We start from the raw sequence: 22,163 nt of genomic DNA, 5'->3' as shown, positions 1-22,163 counted from the left end.
GGAAGGTGTAGGAATTCCCACACATGTGCAGCCTCCATTGCCAACTTCCCTCATCAAAGTGGTACATTTGTTGCAGTTGATGAACCTATATCAACAAATCATCATACAAAGTTCATAGTTTACATTTGAGTTCACTCTTGGTATTATACTTTCTATGGGTTTTGACAAATGTATCAATATTATGACATGTATGCAGTATTATACTATCATACAGAATAGTTTCAATGCTTAGAAAGAAACCTTGCTCTGCTTATTTATCTCTCCCTCCCTCTAGCTTCTGGCTAACACTAATCTTATCATCCCCATAGCTTTACCTTTTTCAGAATGTCATATAGTTGGAATCATACAATATGTAACCTTTACAGATTGACTTCTTTTACTTAATAATATGCATTTAAGTTGTCTCCATGTCTTTTCATGGTTAGATAGCTCATTTTTTTTTAGTGCTGAATAATATTTTTTTGTTTTGATGAACCAAAGTTTATTTATTGATCCACCTACTGAAGATCATCTTGATTGCTTTCAGTTTTTGCAGTTGTAAATACAGTTTCTATAAATAGGTGTATCCAGGGTTTTATGTGAATGTAAGTTTTCAAATCACTTGAATATATATGAAGGAGCATGATTGTTAAATTATATAGTGAGAGTATGTTTATTTTTTTTTCAAACTGATGCAAAATATTTATTCCAAGTTAGTTATTTTATGCAGTAGTTTTCCCCTCAACAGACTTGTGATAACCACATCTTTTAAATCTGTAAATAATGTTATCAAAATAATCTTAATCTTTGAAATCTCACAAAAATTTATATTTTACAATCCACCCTGAATATCAAGGCTGCAAGAATAACACAACATTTCCTATATCCAAATATTTTATAGCTGTACTCAGAAAGAAAAAAAAAAGGGGGGGTGGAAACCACATATGCTTGGTTAAAGGCTAACGTTACCCGAGCAGCCAGAAATAAAATATCCAAATTATTAGCATTAATTTAATACAATTATAACTTCAGTAGTCACTTTGTCATTGGCAATGATTGCTTGAGCACAGAGGTGAGTGCCCCAAGGGCTGGTAGTAGAAGCTGCTGCTGTAGACCAGTGTCTCCTCTTCTCTGCACTGCCAGCTCCCACCTGTGCATTGTCCCATATGTACTGTGTGTATGTGTGTTTTAAAAATCTTTCCCACCACACAAAGTTCTCTCTATTAAGCAGATAACAGGGAAGAACAACAACAAAAGCTAACCAAGCCAATCGCTTGCTCTCTCTTTGGGATATGATTACTTCCCTTGTGCATGAAGTATTCAACAATAACATAAGAAAAGGAAAAGAACGATTTCTTCTGTACAAACCCTAAACACACAAGCTGAGTTTACGGGTCAGATTTAACTGTGAGCATTTATACGCCTACTTCCAGGCATCGTCATCAGATGTCTCACTGCTACTTGTCTCTGTGTCTGAGTCCTCAAACTCTGCTCTGCAAGTGCTTCTCCAAGGGGAGAATAGGCTGGAACTTCGACTCTTCCAGAAGCCATTCTTTCCAAAGCCATTTCTTTTCAGCTGCTCTGTCTTCATATGGAACTCTCTGAGCTCATCCTCTGTGAGGGGAAGACAATTCTCGTCATTTTCAGGATACTCCTGCTATCCCATTGCTTTCAGTAACCTGTGCTCTGCTTCCAAAGAGTGAGAGAGGACCTCCCCTCCCTCTTCTACGGGGAGAGCAAGACCATTCTGATGACAGCCTTCCTCTCCGTTTTCCTTTGGTTCAGGCGTGCTGTTGTCCTCCGAATCTTCCAACTTCTCACACTCTCTGCTCTCTGAGAAGTCTCCATTCTGGTCATCCCTCAGAGTCTTCAGGAACTCACTCTTCTGTCAGTAGTTCGGCAGGTCAACTTGGTCAGACGAGAGGAGCTGATCTCAATCGGAGGAGTGGTGCTGGCGGGGCTCTCTTTGGGAGAGCTTAAAACTACACCACCAGCCAGTACTACTGGTTTGGTAACAGAAATTGGACTGGTAAAAGCAGACTCTCGGCTAGAGGAAAGGGGTCCTGATTTGTGTTCCATTCTGTTAGCTTTCCATGCGCTGGCCTTGGGTGGAGGTGGTACAGGCTTAGGAACCAGGTTCTTATAGACACTTGGAACCATGGTTGACGATGTGTTTCCATTTGCATGGTGAGATCCTGGTGAGGTGAATACAGCAGAGAAGGCAGCAGCAGGATCTTCTTTGGAAACTTTTTTGATAACTAGCATTTTGGAGGGTTGCTTGGCACTAGGTGGGTTTTCCCACACTCCAGAAGGGGTCCCAATAGGTCTGCATGGCTGGTTCTGTTTGCCAGCTTCTGGATTCAAAGAAGGAAAGTCTTCCTCTTCAAACTGCAACTTTTCCACCTTATCTTCTTTCTTCTCTTCCCTAATATCTGTAGGTGACTTTTCCTGAAAGGCACAGCCTTTCCGGGAATAGAAGCTGCCATTCCAATGGCGATGGTTTCCTGTGCCACCCCCACTACGCTGGCTTATGCCATCATGACCTTGAGAAGAGCCATGCCAACCAGATAGGTTCTCTGTGATTCCATCATACGCTCCCTTAGAGACACCAGAGTCCACAGAATCATGGTGGAACAGGGAGGGCTGGTGCCAAGAATCTCCTGTCGTTCGAAGAGGTCCATTGTTGAAAAAGCCATCAGAGGAATTATGTCTACGACGGCTAACTCCAAATCTACCATCTCCTCGGGGTAGGTGCTCTCTGTGTTTTTCGAAAGTCGCTGTAGGTGACTTAGCTGACTGTGGTGTGGAGAAATTTAGCTAAGCAGGAACAAAGTCATGCTGCACCGTTTAGGTCCAGTGTCTCTTTTCAACAAGGTGAGGCATCCAACCTCATGGCCAGGATCCCAGAGTATAACCTCTGTGGTCCTGCTTACTGAACTTCTTGAGTTGCCAGCTGGATTTCCACAAGGTTCTCTTGTTAAAAGGGTACTAAATTAGCCGGGCCAGCAGAACGCCTTATGATGAAGCAAAAAGAATCCAGGCTCTGTGTGGATCAATCTCTCAGTCCCCTCAATTGCTCATCTTAAACTATCTAGTTCCTGACACGTTTCCCAAAGGGGATGGGGAAAGGGGAAGGGGGAGGGGAACATAAAAAGTATTTGTTACATTTAAAAAATGGGGGGAAGGGGAAAGAGCTATATCAATGTTCACCTCATTCAACTTCCTTGAGTGATGGCACTATGATGTTGCTTAAATAGATAATACATGGACATTTGCACAGTGAATGCAAATACTGTTCATAACAAAGTCATAGCTTAGAAAGACAGAATGACTTTTGTTTGGTCAAATAATGTCATTGAAGTGATATATCAAAAATAAAACATTGACGAGCTATAAAAGATCTTCTGAGTAGTCAACTCTAGTAGCAAAACATCCACATTACAAAGCCCTTAATTTATAAATCTCATTATTCTTACACAGCTGTTTAGATTTGTGAGAAACGACCAAACTGTCTTCCAAAGTGACTATAACATTTTGCACATCCATCAGCAATAATGAGAGTTCCCATTGTTCCACATCCTCATCAGAATTTGGTATTTTCAGTGTTCTGGGTTTTTTCCATATTAATATGTGAATATGGTATCTCATTATTGTTTTAATTTACAATTCTCTATGGGCTTCCCTTGTGGCTTAGCTGGTAAAGAATCTGTCTGTAGTGTGGGAGATCTGGGTTCGATCCCTGGGCTGGGAAGATCCCCTGGAGAAGGGAAAGGCTACCCACTCCAGTATTCTGGCCTTCAGAATTCCATGGACTGTACAGAGTCGCAGAGTCGGACACAACTGACCGACTTTCAGTTCAGTTCAGTATGGCATATGGACTGTGAAGAAGGCTGATCGCCGAAGAATCGATGCTTTTGAACTGTGGTGTTGGAGAAGACTCTTGAGAGTCCCTTATACTGCAAGGAGATCCAACCAGTCCATTCTAGAGGAGATCAATCCTGGATGTTCATTGGAGGGACTGATGCTAAAGCTGAAACTGCAATACTTTGGCCACCTCATGCGACGAGTTGACTCACTGGAAAAGACTCTGATGCTGGGAAAGGTTGGGGGCGGGAGGAGAAGGGGACGACGGAGAATGAGATGGCTGGATGGCATCACCGACTCGATGGACATGAGTTTGAGTGAACTCCGCGAGTTGGTGATGGACAGGGAGGCCTGGCGTGCTGTGATTCATGGGGTCGCGGAGAGTCGGACACGACTGAGCGACTGAACTGAACTGAACTGAACTGAAGTATCAATTCTTTTTCAGATATATCATTTGCAAATATTTTTTCTCAGATTGTGTCTTGTCTTCTAATTCTCTTGACATTGCCTTTTGCAAAGCAGAGTTTTTAACTTAGTGAAATCCAGCTTATTATTTTTTTATGGATTGTGTCTTTGATGTTTTAATAGACTGGCATTATCATACCCAAGTTCATCTAGGTTTTCTTCTATGTTATCTTCTCAGAGTTTTTATAGCTTTGTATTTCATATTTACGTCTGTTATCTATTTAAGTCAATTTTTGTGAAAACTGTGAGATCTGCGTCTATATTCTTTTTTTTTTTTTCTTTTTCCTGGCACATGGATATCCAGTTGTTCCAGCACCATTTGTTGAAAAGACTACCTTGCTCTGTACTATTGCCTTTGTTCTTGTTACTTTATCAAAGATTTGTTGTTATTGTTCAGTTGCTCAGTCGTGTCCGACTCTTTTCGACCCCATGGACTGCTGCACGCCAGGCTTCCCTGTCCTTGACTATTTCCTGGAGTTTGCTCAGACTCACGTCCATTGAGTTGGTGAAAGAAAAGAAAACAGTCACGTCTGACTGTTTGTGAATCCAGGCCAGAATACTGGAGTGGGTAGCCTTTCCCTTCTCCAGGGGGTCTTCCCAATCCAGGGATCGAACCCAGGTCTCCCACATTACAGGTGGATTCTTTACCAACTGAGCCACAAGGGAAGCCCCCATGGACTATACAGTCCGTGAAATTCTCTAGGCCAGAATACTGGAGTGGGTAGCCTGTCCCTTCTCAAGAGGATCTTCCCGACCCAGGAATCGAACCAGGGTCTTCTGCATTACAGGTGGATTCCTTACCAACTGAGCTATCAGTGAAACCCACTGAGTCAGTAATGCCATCAAACCATCTCCTCCTCTGTCATCCCGTTCTCCTCCCGCCCTTAATCTTTCCCAGCATCAGTGTCTTTTCTAATGAGTTGACTCTTTGCATCAGGTCGCCAAAGTATTGGAGCTTCAGCTTCAGCATCAGTTCTTCCAATGAATATTCAGGATTGATTTCCTTTAGAACTGACTAATCAAAGATTCAGTTCAGTTCAGTTCAGTTCAGTCGCTCAGTCATGTCCGACTCTCTGCAACCCCATGAATCACATGTGGGTCTATTTCTGAGCTCTCTCTTTTCCTCTGGACTCTCTTGTCTATTCTTTCTCAATACCACAGTCTCTTGATTACTGTAGCTTTGTAGTGAGTCATGAAGTTGGGTAGTGGCAGTTTTCTGACTTCATTCTTCCCGTGTAATATTGAGTTGGCTATTCTGGGTCTTTTGTCTCTTCACATAAACTTTAGAATTAATTTGTCAATCACCACAAAATAAATAGCTATTTTGCTTGGGATTGCATTGAATCTATAGATCAAATTAGAAAGAACTGACATCTTGATAATACCAGATCTTCCTAAACATGAATATGGTGTGTCTCTCTATTTTTTTAAATAAATAAAATATTATCAGAATTTTATAGTTTTCCTTCTATAGATCTCTTTCATATTTTATTAGATCTATACCTTAGTATTTCATTTTTAGGTGCTAATGTAGATGGTACTGTCTTTTCAATTTAAAATTACACTTATTTCTTGTATATTCTCTAGTCTTTCCCATTCTATTGTTTGTATATAGGAAAGTCATTGACTTATGTATATTCACTTTTCATCCTGCAACCTTGCTATTATCACTTGATAGTTCTATGAGTGCTTTGTTGATTCTTTTGGATTTTTCTACATGAACTATGACGTAATCTCTACACAAAGACAACTTTATTTTTTTCTATCCAATATCTTTAGCTTTTATTACCTTTTATTTTCTATTACATTAGCTAACACTTCCAGTGCAATGTTGAGAGGGGACATCTATGCCTTTTTCTTGATCTTAGCTTCATGGTTCTTAACATTAAATTTTAACTGTAGTTTTTCTCTAGATACTCTTTGTAAAGCTAAGAAAGTTCCTCTCTATTCCTAGTTTTCTGAGAGTGTTTATCATCAATGGGTGCTGGATTTTTTTTCAAATATAGCTTTTGGGTTTTTTTGTTTGTTTGTTTGTTTGTTTGTTTTGCCTCTATTGATGTGATCATGTGATTTTTTACTCATTGTTGTTTGGTCACCAAGTCATGTCCAACTCTTTTGTGATCCCATGTGCCGTGTAACCTGCCAGGTTCCTCTGTGCATGGGATTTCCCAGGCAAGAATACTGGAGTGGTTTGGCATTTCCTACTCCAGGGAATCTTCCTGACCAAGGGACCAAACCTACATCTTGGCAGGCGGGTTCTTTTCCACTGAGCCATCGGGAAGCCCAGTGCTTTTTACTCAATAGCTTATTCATGTGATGGATTATGCTAATTGATTTTGGAATATTGAACTAGTCTTTTGCGTAACAGGGATAAATCCTCCTTGGTTGTGATATATAAGCAGATGACACCACCCGTATGGCAGAAAGTGAAGAGGAACTCAAAAGCCTCTTGATGAAAGTGAAAGAGGAGAGTGAAAAGGTTGGCTTGAAGCTCAACATTCAGAAAACGAAGATCATGGCATCTGGTCCCATCACTTCATGGGAAATAGATGGGGAAACAGTGGAAACAGTGTCAGACTTTATTTTTTTGGGCTCCAAAATCACTGCAGATGCTGATTGCAGCCATGAAATTAAAAGACGCTTACTCCTTGGAAGGAAACTTATGACCAACCTAGATAGCATATTAAAAAGCAGAGACATTACTTTGCCAACCAAGGTCTGTCTAGTCAAGGCTATGGTTTTTCCCGTGGTCATGTATGGATGTGAGAGTTGGACTGTGAAGAAAGCTGATCGCCGAAGAATCGATGCTTTTGAACTGTGGTGCTGGAGAAGACTCTTGAGAGTCCCTTGGACCGCAAGGAGATCCAACCAGTCCATTCTAGAGGAGATCAATCCTGGGTGTTCATTGGAAGGACTGATGCTAAAGCTGAAACTCCAATATTTTGGCCACCTCATGCGAAGAGTTGACTCACTGGAAAAGACTCTGATGCTGGGAGGGATTGGGGGTGGGAAGAGATGGGGACGACAGAGAATGAGATGGCTGGATGGCATCACCAGCTCGATGGACATGAGTTTGAGTGAACTCTGGGAGTTGGTGATGGACAGGGAGGCCTGGCGTGCTGTGATTCATGGGGTTGCAAAGAGTTGGACACGACTGAGCAACTGAACTGAACTGAACTGGTAATTCTTTTTACACATTGTTGCATTTGATTTGCTAGTATTTATGATTTTATAATATTTTCATCTGGTTTTGGTATTAGGATTGTAACCTCAAAGAATGAGTTAGGATGTGTTTCCCTGCCTCTATCTTCTGAAAGAGTGAGTAGAGGACTGGGCAGTGTATCTTCCTAAATGTTGTTGGAATTCATCTGTGAAGCCATCTGGAGGTGCTGTTTTCTGGTTTGGAGGGTTACTAATTACCGATTTGACTTCTTTAATAGATATAGTCCTAATCAAATTCTCTATTTCTTCTTGTATACATTTTGGCAGATTATGTCTTTCAAGAAATTGGCTCAGTTGATTTAGATGATTAAATTTATGGGCGTAGAGTGGTTTACAATACGCCTTTACTATCCTTTTAATGTCCATGGGATCTGTAGTGATGTTTTCTCCTTCATTCCTGATATTAGTAATTTATGTCTCTTCTCTTTTTTTCTTAGCCTGGCTATAGCCTTATCAATTATATTGATCCTTTCAAAGAACCAAATTTTCTTTGTGATGTAAGCTCCTTACATGCCAAACCAGAAATGAAAAGTCTAACCTTTGCCCATTTTTCAATCAGGTTATTTGGTTTCTCATTGTTGTATTGAAGGAGTTTTTATATATTCTAGTTATTAACCCCTTATCAGATGTAAGATTTAAACAATTTTTTCTCATTCTATAGGTTGCTTGTTTACTCTTTAGACTGTATCTTTTGATGCAGTGAAGTTTTAATTTTTGATGTGGTCCAATTTATCTATTTTCTTTTGATATCAAGTCCATGAAATCTTACACAAGTCAGTGTCATGAGGTTGTCCCTCTGTTTTCTTTTAAAAGTTTTGTGGTTTTACCTCTTATGTTTAGATTTATGATCCATTTTGAGTTAATGTTTTTATGTGGTGTAAGGTAAGTATACCACTTTTTTGCATGTAAATAGTCAATTTTCCCAACATTGTATGCTGGAAAAGACTGTCTTTTCCCTATTTAATGGCCTTGGCACCCTTGTTGAAAATCAATGGACAGTATATACAGAGGTTTATTTCTGGGCTCTCCATTCTATTGTTGTTCTATATGTCCACCTTTATGCTAGTTAATGCTTTTTTATTGGCTTACTGATGGAGATATCAGGTTTTTTAAAAAATAGACTTTATATTTTAGAGCAGTATAGGTTCACAGGAAAATTGAATGGAAGGTACAGAGATTTCCCATACAATACGTCCCATATATAATACTAACATGGTGAAGTACAAGGAGCAAGAACACAGATTGACCTGAGTCCATTTGGAGACCTGAGTTTTCTAATCCCAGTTCTGTCACTTTTCATTTCTATAAGATATCTGTAAGTTTCAGCTCTCTCATTGCTGAACCTACTTCCCAGAGTCATGGAAGGACACAAAGGGAATAACACACTCCAAAATGTTCACAGTTTCTCAAAGGAGCCATGTTTTCTCTCTCCTCAGCCTTTGTAAATGTTGCTTCTTCACCTGGCTAAATCCATCTCCTTCTTTTTGTCTCAGCATCATTTCTTCCAGAATGTTTTCTGTGACCCTCTCAGACTAAGTTAATCAACCCTACCATGCACTTGCTCAGAATTTCATGTTGGAATTGCATTATTCATACTCAGTTCAGTTCAGATCAGTCACTCAGTCACGTCCCACTCTTTGCAACTCCCTGGGCTGCAGCACACCAGGCTTCCCTGTCCATCACCAACTCCCGGAGATTGTGCAAACTCATCTATAGAACCGGTGATGCCATCCAACCATCTCATCCTCTGTCATCCCCCTTATCCTTCTGTTTTCAATCATTCCCAGCATCAGAGTCTTTTCCAGTGAGTCCGTTCTTCTCATCAGGTGGCCAAAGTACTGGAGCTTCAGCTTCAGCATCAGTCCGTCCAATGAATATTCAGGATTGATTTCCTTTAGGATTGACTGATTTGATCTCCTTAATTATTTACTGCTCTGTCTCGCTCCCTAGATCAGAAATTCCATGAGGCAAGAGCTGATGTTCAATCACTCTTCAATCCTGGGTTCATGCCATAGGGTGCATACTTAATAAATATTTATAAAGAGGTTTACTAAAGCACCATCAAAAGTATGTCACATTAACAGAAGTACAATGGGACCTTCTCTGTATTGTTTGGGTGACTCATTAGCCATTGTTTTGTAATAAATCATTGGTACTGATTACTTGGAAGAATGGCCATATAGCTATGCCCATGTAAAAATCACCTCCAACACAAATTAACCTTTCTATTTCAAATACTTTCCCTTTGACTTTAGATTTGGGTACCTCGATTACCCTCTGACCATATTTTAATTTGTATATGATATGTGCCTTGGCGTTGGGAGGGGCCCTTGCCTTCCATTCTACCTCAGATCCCCTGTTTTTGCTCCCTAAAAAGAATTTCAAGCATATGTCACATAGTCATTATTTTAAATAAGGTCGTTCCATGGTGGTGAAATTCTGTGCAGTCATTTTTACTGTGTGGAGCTTTTGCCTGGTGATGCTAAGTATAGGCTCTGCTAGTCCTGACTCATCACTTTTTACTCCATTTCTTCTGTTGGAGGTGAGGCAATGTCTATGTTCTAAAAAACTGCCGTTTGTTCTTCTTGATGACACAACAGGGAGAGTTGAACACATCGGTAACTGAATGGCTTTAAATAGAGATAGATCTTGATCCTGAGAATGCCATGTATGTGACCCAGGAAACTGGCATTGATTGGGCCCAGGTCATGCATTTATAGCATGAAGACTTAGGCCTGGAGGTATTTTCATTATATACTTATATTATAAATATATATTTCACTATATAGTTCATTCAAAATATATACATAATTTCATTATATAATAAATATATATATAATTCACTCAACTTTAGTCTACCCAGTAGAGAACATTAGAAATATGAAATTAATAAATTCAGAAGAAGTTATTGGCAGAACTTTTTATGAGACACAAAAGAGCTCTTCAAGGGCTTTTCACCCTCCTCATTGTTATCTTTGTTCCTCCATATATATTATCTTTTTTCTTTGATTGTTTTTAAGGTTTTTCTTTTTGTCATTTGTTTTAAGCAGTTTGATTATGATGTACCTTCCTGTGGTTTCTTTATGTGTCTTGTGCTTGGGATTCAGTGGGCTTCTTGGAACTGTGACTTTATAGTTTTTATTAAATTTGGAATTTGTCGTCAATCTCTTTCATTTATATCCCTCTTCTCTTCTTGTCCTTTAGAGACACAAATAAAATGGGACTGGTACTGCAGTTCACTGATGCTCTGTTTATATATTTTAGTCTCTTTTCTCTCTATTTCGTTTTGGACAGCTTCTATTGGTATGCATTCAAGTCCCTTAATTTTATGCAATGTCTAATCCATTGCTAATCCCAACAAGTATGTTTCATGTCAGACATAGTATCATTTTTAATCACTGGAAGTTTGATATGAGACTTTTTTGTATGTTTTGATGGGATGTCAGACATTGTGAATTGTATTTTGTTGGGTTCTGGATATTTTGTATTCCTATAAATCTCTCGGACTTTTTGTAGGATGTGGTTAAGTCACTTGGAGACATTTTGATCCTTTCATGTCTCACTTTTAAGTGCTATTGAGGGGGAGGGGTTGGGGATCAGCCTAGGGTTAATTTTTTTTCCCACTACTGAATCAAAGCTCTTCCAATTATTCTATCCAGTGCCCCAAATTATGAGGCTTTCCTTTCTGGTTGCTCATGACAGGCACTATTCCTTCACTTCTATGAAATACATGTGGTATGTCTCCTAGTATTTTTTATTGGCTTTTTCTTGGCAGTTTCCTGACACATATGCATCTGAAGACTCAAGAGAGAGTGCCTAAAGATCTCCTGGGCTTTCTCTGCACAGCTCTCTTCTCTTTGGTACTATGTCCTGCAAGCAGTTAGCTGCCTTGACCTCCCTGGACTTTGTATCTTCATCTCAAGGAGACCAGCAAGTTCCATCTGAGATACGGCCCTTTCCACGCACTGTAGCCTGTAAACCCTTCCACATTCTAGTCTGGGTCAGTCATAGGGCTCACCTCATTTGTTTCCTACCTTCATGGCTTGATGTCCAAAACTTTGTTGTCTTCTATACTTTTCTTGTATTGTTTTGTTTCTTCTTGCTTGTTTGTTTTGTTTCAGGCAGGAATGAAAACCCAGATCCTATTACTCCTCTGGCTACTGAAGAATATATTACTGGTCTGTCAGAGTCTTTTTATATACAAGACACATGGTCACACACTGGGTAGACTATCAACTAGGTTAAAAAAAAAAAACAAACAACCCTTCAACTGATAGATATGTTCCCTTCATTTTCTGGGAAAGTCATATAAGATAAATAATGCCTACCCATTCTCTATCCTATGAACATTTAAGCCCACCCTGGCTTGATGCTGACTTATTTGCTTGTGACACATCAAAGTAAATTTTAGCCCTGAAACATGGGCAAAACCAATTTTTCTGAGCTTTAGTAATATTTTTCCTTTGCATTCCCCCTAATTTTCTAGGTCTTATTTTCCTGCTACACAGAAAAGATCTCTGTAGCTGAGCACAGAATAAGGAATCTTGGTCTTTTGCTGTGCTAAGACATAGAAGCAGACATACACCTAAACACACTGTATTGGAGCAGATGCCTATCAGTTCCTATAGGAAATGTAAAATAGCTTGCTCTGCCCCACCCCCTCCCAAGCCATATAAAGCCACAAGTTAAAAAGCTATTTAAATTCGGGGGAACTAAGATGTTTGGCAACTTTTAGGTTTAGTCATATCTAATTTGTGCTTTAAAATTTTTTCTTTTAATTTAAATGACTATGTCCTGGAGATACGTCCAAACCATTCTGGGTTTTCTTTCCTCCGTTTCCTCAGCCTGCACCCCTAGTACGTTTCTTAGATGAACATATGCTTAGATCCCTCGAGCACAGCGATAATTTCTCCTGACCAGCAGAGCCAGTCATTATTTATCCTATTTTGCTCTCCCTCCTTCTCACTCTCCTAGCGGGAACATTGAAGTGGCTGCCGGCTGGGAAATTAGCCCAGGGAGCTCCTTCTGTTGGTCTCTTTCCTCATTACACTAGTAAAAAATTTAGCTGTGACGGTCTCTACCCCTGCACATGTCTGTGTCTATGTGTGTGTGTATATTGTGCACACAGTCTTCATCCAGGTAGGATGGAAGCACACTGCAGGGGCTAATCGTGAGTAATTTAAACGTGGCTTTCTCACACATTTTACTCTCTTTCTTTCTCTAGAGTAGCTGCAGAAGTACAATGTGCTCACGTACTGTTGCTTCATTTTAGAAGCTGAGATTATAGGTTTATGTGTCATCTCGCTATTTCTGCTGGGTTGTTCTCTGACTGGATGCGATATCATTTCATCCATTGTCAGGGGGCTGCCCCAGTTACCTGGGATGCTCAAGAGAGGCAACACTTACTTGCCACGTGACAGCAAAGTCTTCTGTTTATTTCTGGGGCTGCTCCTCCTGCAACCCTCTGCGGGATCCCTGACTATCCAAGCTGACGGGGAAGTGGAAAACCATACAACCTCACCGAGGCTTGAATGATTTTTGTTTATGGGTGTTTTTAAGGAAGTACCAGGCAACCATGAATTATAATTTGCAAGAACTTCTTTTCATTTTTTTGTGTGCCCTTGTTATTTTAAGTCTCTTCTGGGTCACAGTTCTGCAGTTCCAGGAGCCTTTAACTAATAGTCTTATTAGTACTATCCAGCTTAGCTCAAGAAAGGTGACTAATAGTCATTGGAATGGACTGAAAGCAGAGGCCATGCATCATACCTCCTCTGGATCTTCAGCAGCACTTACCCTGATATTGGACTCTGTGAAAGTAGCTACTGATTGATTGATTTAAGACAAAATTGCCTATTGTTTTAGTTTAGAGTTTTTGATTCAGGCCAAGACATGAGCCTTTTTCTTTTGTACTGGTATGCCTGCTTGCCAAGTTAAGAAATTTTAGGTGGGATGATGGAAAAATTGTTAATCCAAAAGGGTCTGTTCATTCTAGAAATACTACAGTTTCACAATTGGTTTCAGTTTCAGTTAAAAAGTATCCAATGTTGGGAGAGAAAAGAGAAGGTAATAATGGGAGAAATATAGAAAAGTGATGTTTTAATGGATTTTTTTGGTCTTGTATTTTGGAGAAAACTATCCTCTATTTACCATTAGATCTGAAGAGGCACAAACTGGGTTTTGGAAGAGATGTTGTCTATAGTGACCAAAGCATAGGAATGTGGGATTCATTCAACTCTGGGGAAAGAAAGCACATTACATATTCCATTGTATCTTTCTATTTAATTGACTATCTGACTAGTTAAGCTTCTAAGATTTTCAAGTTGTTTTAATAAGACTCTCTATAATTAGGTCCAAGTGGTTTTGCTACAGTAACCAGTAGAGAAGCTACAGTTATTTTATATTTGTATCTCATTAGTGAGCCTTCAGATTAACATCACCAATTCATTTATGGGGAGATGTCACTTTGGGCAGGAAAATTCTTATTTTCAGCTCCTCAGGCAAAGCATGTATAACCCTTAACTTAACCTAAAGCAGTGTCTTCCATTAGAGGAATGTGTGAATACCAGTCCTGTCTTCAGCTGGCCCTCTGCCAACAAGTGAGAAGTAAACCTTTGACTAGTTCCAGGGCACGTGATAGGACATCTCAAGGAGTAGGGAATGTGTAGCTGATCAAATGAGCATTTTCTGACTGTATCTCCCACATTGCAGCTACTCTGGGGGAAGTCATGTCACCCCATGATGTGTGATGCTGCTTCAAATGATTTGCAAGAAATAATCTAAATGTCAGATTGTGGGTATCATGGGGCACTGCACAAGTTGAGACAAACCAGGATGTGAGGAAACTTAGAGTGAAGTTGGTTTTGAAGGTTATGCAAAAAGAAACCCTAGTTCATCAGGCACCCAGGAAATACAAAGAGCACAAAGAAACTTTATCTCAGTTATTTCACAATCCAATCCATAAAGAGATAAATTACTCTAGGTGTTTATATGTGTCTTCAAAACAATTCAGTATATTAATTCAGTAAGCAGTTACTGAGCATCTCCTGTATGCCAGACACTGTGCTAGACGTTAGGGATGGAGCACTGAGCTCCTGATTCAAGGGAGCCCATCTTCTCAAGGGGAGCAACAGCACACATACCAAAGATTATAACTCCCCGTGGGTGGTGATGGGTGTGATGAAGAAAATTAAGACAGGGTAGCAGACAGGGAGGCCCGGCGTGCTGTGATGCATGGGGTCGCAAAGAGTCGGACAGGACTGAACGACTGAACTGAACTGAACTGAACTGAACTGAGGGGGCCAAGCATGAGGGAGGCAGTTGCTATTTTACATAGAAAGTCAGGGGAGATTTCTGAAAATGTAACATTAAAAAAGCATGAGTTTCTTTTTGAGTCCCCATTCCCATTCCTTCCTGACCATGACAACCCTTTCCTGAATCATCACGGTGTCTTAGGTGACACAATTAAAACTGTGACAATTTGGACATTTCTGTCAAATTCGTAATTGACTACATGACCAAAGAGTAGCTCAGCCAAATACTCGTGAATCAAACTGAAAGTTAAAAAAGGTCCTCTCCTCTCCGTTTTTCTTTGCAGGCAATAAAGCACAAGCTATATTTTAGTCAAATGAACCAGGAACCAAAAAATGAAAGGGAGTCTAGTGTGTTGAAGGGATATCATGGGCAGTAAATTTTAGTGGCATAAGAGACGCAGATTCAATCCCTGGGTCAGGAATATCCCCTGGAGGAGGGCATGGAAACCCATTCCAGTATTCTTGCGTGGAGAATCCCACGGACAAAGGAGTCTGGTGGGCTATAGTCCATGGGGTCGCAAAGAGTCGGACATGACTAAAGTGACTTAGCATGCATGCACACAAATTTTAGTGAAAGAAGATCCCTAGGGAGAGCACAGGAGCTGGCTAAGATTTTAACCTTGGCTTCTCTGCTTACCAGCTTGGTGATTTTAAGCAAACTTCACTATGTGTCAGTTTCCTCAGCTGCAGAGGGTAATAGTACCTCAATGGGATCTGCTAAGAATTAAATGAGATCTTTATGTAAAGCTTTTAGCATGATTCCTAGGACATAATATACCCTCAGGGTTTAAAAGGACCATCATCATCATTGTTGGTAGCACTACCATTTACTGGCACAGCTATCTTCCTGTATTGCCAAATACTCTTTGAGTATGTGAATTTCTGGTCAGTGTTGGTCTTTCTTATCTCTCTTGCTATTCTTTGGGACTCTGCATTCAGATGAGTATATCCTTCCTTTTCTCCTTTGGTTTCACTTCTCTTCTTTCCTCAGCTCTTTGTAAGGCCTCCTCAGACAACCATTTTGCCTTTTTGCATTTCTTTTTCTTGGGGATGGTCTTGGTCACTGCCTCCTGTACAATGTCATGAACCTCTGTCCATAGTTCTTCAGTCTCTCTATCAGATCTAATTCCATGAATCTATTTGTCACTTCTACTGTATAATCATAAGGGATTTTATTTAGGTCATACCTGATTGGCCTAGTGGTTTTCCCCACTTTCTTCAATTTAAGTCTGAATTTGGCAATAAAGAGCTCATGATCTGAGCCACAGTCAGCTCGCGGTCTTGTTTTTGCTGACTGTGTAGAGTTTTTCCATCTTCGGCTGCTAATAATATAATCAATCTGATTTCGGTGTTGACCTTCTGGTGATGTCCATGTGACGTCATCTCTTGTGTTGTTGGAAGAGGGTGTTTGCTATGACCAGTGCATTCTCTTGGCAAAACTCTGTTAGCCTTTGCCCTGCATCATTTTGTACTTCAAGGCCAGACTTACCTGTTACTCCAGGTGTCTCTTGACTTCCTACTTTTGCATTCCAGTTCCCTATGATGAAAAGGACATCTTTGTTTGATGTTAGTTCTAGAAGGTCTTGTGGGTCTTCATAGAACTGGTCAGCTTCAGCTTTTTTGCATTAGTGTCTGGGGCATAGACTTGGATTACTGTGATATTGAATGGTTTGCCTTGGGAATGAACCAAGATCATTCTGTTGTTTTTGAGATTGCACCCAAGTACTGCATTTCGGACCTTCTGTGGACTGTGAGGTCTACTCCATTTCTTCTAAGGGATTCTTGCACACAGTAGTAGATATAATGGTCATCTTAATTAAATTTACCCATTCTGGTCCATTTTAATTCACTGATTCCTAAAATGTTGATATTCACTCTTGTCATCTCCTATATGACCACTTCCAATTTGCCTTGATTCATGGACCTAACATTCCAGGTTCCTATACAATATTGTTCTTACAGTATTGGACTTTACTTTCACCACTAGACATATCCACAACTGGGCATTGTTTCTGCTTTGGCTCAGCCTCTTCATTCCTCCTGGAGCTATTTCTCCACTCTTCTCCAGTAGCATATGCAGAGAAATAGATGAAGACAATAGACTGTGAAAGACTAGAGATCTCTTCAAGGAAGTTAGAGATACCAAGGGATCATTTAGTGCAAAGATGGGCACAAGAAAGGACAGAAATGGTATGGACTTAACATAAGCAGACAATATTAAGAAGAGGTGCCAAGAATATACAGAAGAACTATACAAAAATATCTTATTGACCCAGATAACCATAATGGTGGGATCATTCACCTAGAGTCAGACATCCTAGAATGTGAAGTAAAGTGGGCCTTAGGAAGCATCACTACCAACAAAGCTAGTGGAGGTGATAGAATTCCAGCTGAGCTATTTCAAATCCTAACAGATGATGCTGTGAAAGTGCTGCACTCAAGATGCCAGCAAATTTGGAAAATTCAGCAGTGGCCACAGGACTGAAAAAGGTCAGTTTTCATTCCAATCCCAAAGAAGGACAATGCCAAAAAATGTTCAGACTACCACCCAACTGCACTAATAAGTCTAGAAACTCACCAGAGCACCCAGAGTCTGTGAGGCATGCATGCAAGGGCAGAGGGTACAGAGAAGCAAGAACCAATACCCCATCACCACCATTCTCAAACCAGTGGCTCTGCTAGAAACATTCAGCAGACTCCCATTTAATTCTCCCCACAACTCCCATATCACACACAGAAAGAAAAGAGCATTCCCAAGAGCACACAATGGGAGCCAAATTTGAACCCAGCATTGCCTGACTCCCAGCCCACCAGCTTTCTGCTATTTCATAATCCCTTCACAATTCAGGAGACTGTGTTGGGAAGATCCCCTGGAGAAAGGAATGGCAACTCACTCCTGTATTCTTGCCCGGAAAATTCCACGGACAGAGGTGGGTTACAGTCCATGGGGTCACAAAGAGTCAGACAGGACTGAGTGACACACACACACACACGCGACAGAAAAAGTCCCTCTTTCTCCCAGTCATTTCAAACCTTTTAAAATTCATAATCTTATTTGTTTCTCAAAATATCCTTGTGAAGTTGGCAGGTAAGTTTTTCTCATTTTCATTCTGAACCCTCCCTTGGAGCAGCTGAGCAAACACCTTGAGGTTGGGGCGGGGGGGGTTGGTGGCCCCCAGGAGGGCCACTGGGCTAAGTGAGGAACTCTTACTCCTTCAGACAAGGCTCTCCTTGGCACACAGACCTGGACATTAAGCTGAGCTGGGCATGGATTTGAGTTCCAAGAAAGCAAAAATAAAAACACATTACCCTGAATTGGGAAATCCCCATAGGGACTACAAGTTAACAGCATTCTTGTTAGCTAAAAGCCGCTGTTCATAAGTGATACACTGAATTGCAATGGCATTTCTTGTGTGCATTACACATTTATTCAGCTGAAAAGGAGGTGAGGTGGTGGATGAGCAGAGGTCAGGGAGAAGGACCAAGAGCCAAAAAGCACTGGGCCGCATGCTTTATGCCCCCACGTGAATGACTTGACCTCCTTATCCCTCTGTGTGACCTTGAACAAGTCCCTCAACTTCCTTATCCATCTCAGCTAGGAAATGTGTTTGTGGTATGTGTGTGTGTGTGTGTGTGTATGTGCATGTTTGCGTGTGTGCATCAGGGTGTGGGGAGATGTCACCATATATCAAATGCTGTGGCTGAAGCAAGCTCCTTGGGGAAAAGGTATCGCAGTCTCCTTGCCCCCATCGGAAAGATTTTCTCGCAGTGCAGCGAAAGGTGCCACTTTTTAATAACATCATTGGAATATCAGCTTTCTGCAAGATACAGTGGGACACACTGCGGCGTGCCATCTTGTGACATGATAAAGGAAGAGGCTCCCGTGTGAGCTCCCAGGCAAAGCCCCTTCAGGAAGCAGGGCTTGGTCCTTCTGCGATCACGTGAGTGAGGTGGAGACATGAAGTTTGTCACATTGCAGAAAATACACAGACCTCTCATGGTATGAAACGCCCTCACTTTCCCTACCTTGGGGTTAGTTTTTACTCTTTCTCTTTGAATTATCCCCATGGTTGTCAGAGAGGTAGGGGCACTCGCCTACGAGCTGCTGGAGCCAGTCAGCTCCCCTTCTAGCTCAGAGCGCTGCCACTGCAACTCAGAGAGATAGGCATCCCCAAACGGAGGAGGGCAGGGGCTTTGTCTACTCATCCCCCTTCCCTTGGGGCAACAGCAGTGTCTGATGTCTGGGTAGATGGGTGTGCACTGTTCCCCGGGCACTCACACACAGTTAGGTACTGCCTGGGTGCCTGCTACTCACATGGGCCCAGGAACATGAGCTGGGAGAAGGGAGTGGGCCGCATGGTCTCTGGGACATGAACTCCTGTGGGCAGCGTGGTATGGGGAAGGGCAAAGGGTATGCGACCTGATAGAGAATACCTGGATTCCTCTTCACCCTTGACCACCAGGGGTGAATTGGCATAGAGGGTGGCAGCTAAGTGCCACCTTACTCTCGCACTGCTGCTGCTGTTAAGTCACTTCAGTCGTGTCCGACTCTGTGTGACCCCATAGATGGAAGCCCGCCAGGCTCCCCGTCCGTGGATTCTCCAGGCAAGAACACTGGAGAGGGCTGCCATTTCCTTCTCCAATGTGTGAAAGTGAAAAGTGAAAGCGAAGTCGCTCAGTCGTGCCTGACCCCTAACGACCCCACGGACTGCAGCCCACCAGGCTCCTCCATCCATGGGATTTTCTAGGCAAGAGTCCTGGAGTGGCTTGCCACTGCTTCTCACTACTCTCGCGTTATTCTCACCAGCACCTGCCTCCCCCTGAAAGGCATTCTGGTATAGGAGGATGGCTTTCCTAGTCAAGGAGGATCACTCTGACATCTGGAAGCGCTTTGTCTCCTGGAATCCCACACCCCTAACCTGTTTTTTAGGCTTTATTTGTAGGAATGCTGGCTCTGCCACTATGGGATCTTAGAGGATTCATTTAGTCTCTGAGCCTGTTTCCTCATTGTAAGAGAAGGACAAGGACACTTGCCTATCCCGTTAGAGTAAAAGAATCATTTGAGATGATGTGTGTGACAAATGCCTGACAAACTCCGAAGCAGTGTGCAAATAGAAGGGATTCTTATCATGCTTTTAGTAAATGAACACTTGGAAGGGAATGGACATTTCTATAAAGGTTCCGACCTTGGCTGAGACCTCAGGAGGCATTTCTTGGCCTGTGCAGGGCGGGAGGGGGTGGTCCCTGGGGCCATGTACAGATCTCAGCATTTCCAGAGCCCCTACTGCTCTGTCCATCAGATGTTAAGTGCCTTAAAATCCAGCTCGCAACAGAATCTAAAGGTCATCCAGAACCAGTCCTTTTCAATGCTTCAGCCCTCTCTGCTGCTGCTGCTGAGTCGCTTCAGTCGTGTCCGACTCTGTGCGACCCCATAGACGGCAGCCGACCAGGCTCCGCCATCCCTGGGATTCTCCGGGCAAGAACACTGGAGTGGGTTGCCATTTCCTTCTCCAATCAGCCCTCTCTCAATACGTCAAAAAACATATATATCCTTTACTTTTCACAGAATCTGCGTGGAACTCAGCAACAGGCCAGTCATGGAATGACTATGGCATCTTAGTCATTCTTGAATACCCTGTAACTGGGTCTTCCACATTACAGGAATATTTATGACTATAAATCAATATATATCCGTGGCTATGAATGAGTACGTAGATAGAAAATTTAAAACGCTTTGTTTAGTTTCAAGAATTCATAGTAATATTTGGTACTGTCGATGGATCTGGCTTCCTAATTAGGAACAAAGGGGCTGAATTTGTCAGTTGTATTCAGACTGGAACAATTAGGTGGTAATTTGTGCATTTAACTCACAGTTTGGCTTCGGATGATCCCAATCTAGCCGCAGTCTTCTTCACACAAAACAAATCTGACTTATTACCTGGCCCAACTCAACTAGTTTCACAGCAGGAATTCACATAGACAAATAAGGACTTGGGAGAAATTCCCTTGTGAAGTAACCACATGCCTAGTCAGAACTGTCTCATAATTTAACAGCCAATTTTTAAAATAACTGTCAGATTAAGCTGGCTAATTGCTCTGGCCTCCATCTAGTCCGTCACAAGTCGGGAGGAGGGGATTGATCTCCAAGATAAAAGGAAGACGTGGCCAAAAAGAGACTCATTGGTGCCCTGCATGAAATTATCTTTGGCGACATGCATGGCAGTACGTTTTTACAAAGTCCATTTTCATATTGCTTTTCCTGGCACTTTCAGAAAGCAGTTCTGGATGAATTTGTTTTTCAGGATATTTGGTCTTATGTGCATCGTTGTGTTTTATTATTACTCATAGAACTGTCAAATATAATTCTTTTTATTAGGTTTACCCCTAAATTAGCTTCAGATAGTCTCAAATTAAAAAATTAAAGTCATTGTACCATAGGCTGGAGCCAAAGGATTGGATACAGAATATAAGAAAAAGCAAAGGAGGAAATATCCTAAAGCTTTGTGAACTTATGCTTGAATATCTTCTTTCTCCTGCTCCCTGAGAAATTAATGAACAGACAACCCTGAAACTTCAAAGCCATAATACTCTGCTTTGGGAATTGCAATCTCCATCTCGGTTGTTTAAAAATGAGCACACATGGAAATGATGCATCAGCATATCTTTTCAAGTTTGGGGGTTTTTTTCCTATTGAAAATTAATCAACAACCTCCAGTTATTTATGGCTTAGTAAATGTATAAGAGAAAATTAATCTTTCTTTTAAAAGAGCCCCAAATGTTTAATTACAGTGGAAAAACATGGTCATGATAAAAAATTACAACTGGACAGAGATGACAAGTCTGCCGGCACAGTCCCTACTCAGTGCTGCTTTGCAAAGATGAGAGCTTTTTGTTTTTCCCTTCTGAAAATGTCTGCAGCTGTAGAAGGTCATGTATAAATATCCTTCCCACCCCTTAGCATTTAGCGGGTAGAGTCAGATGTGAATACCTGGATCTAACTTGCATCTCTTCAACATTTTGTATCCAGGTGGGCCATGAGTGTGATGGTGACATGATCAGATGTTGAAGTCAGATTGCCCAAGTTTATAAACTGTGTCTTCCTGGGTGTATGAATGAATTTTAGTTATGTCACCTATAAAATGGAGTGACAATACACCTACTTTGTATGCTAGTTTTGAGAATTAAGGGAACTAACACAGCAAAGTGTCCAAACAGTGCCTGGTTCAGAGTAATCCTTCAATAAATAGTAACTAAAATCATAGCCAGACCCGCTCACTCCAGAGCTCCAAAATTTTGCCTTTATGCTGATCACATATATTCTCA

The 22,163-nt window shown here is 41.3% G+C and overlaps 1 pseudogene; it reads right to left on the bottom strand.

The window, feature by feature from the left end:
* Nucleotides 1-1,402: 1,402 nt before the first annotated feature.
* LOC129540381 (vasculin-like protein 1 pseudogene) overlaps nt 1,403-22,163 on the bottom strand; it is a 91,764-nt pseudogene continuing 71,003 nt past the window's right edge.

The sequence above is a fragment of the Moschus berezovskii genome, chromosome 4 (assembly GCF_049115385.1).
Source record: "Moschus berezovskii isolate FMDL1 chromosome 4, NW_MosBer_1.0, whole genome shotgun sequence".
NCBI classification, from domain to species: domain Eukaryota; kingdom Metazoa; phylum Chordata; class Mammalia; order Artiodactyla; family Moschidae; genus Moschus; species Moschus berezovskii.
Note: the sequence above shows the minus strand (reverse complement) of the source record. Positions and strands in the feature narration are given on the sequence as shown.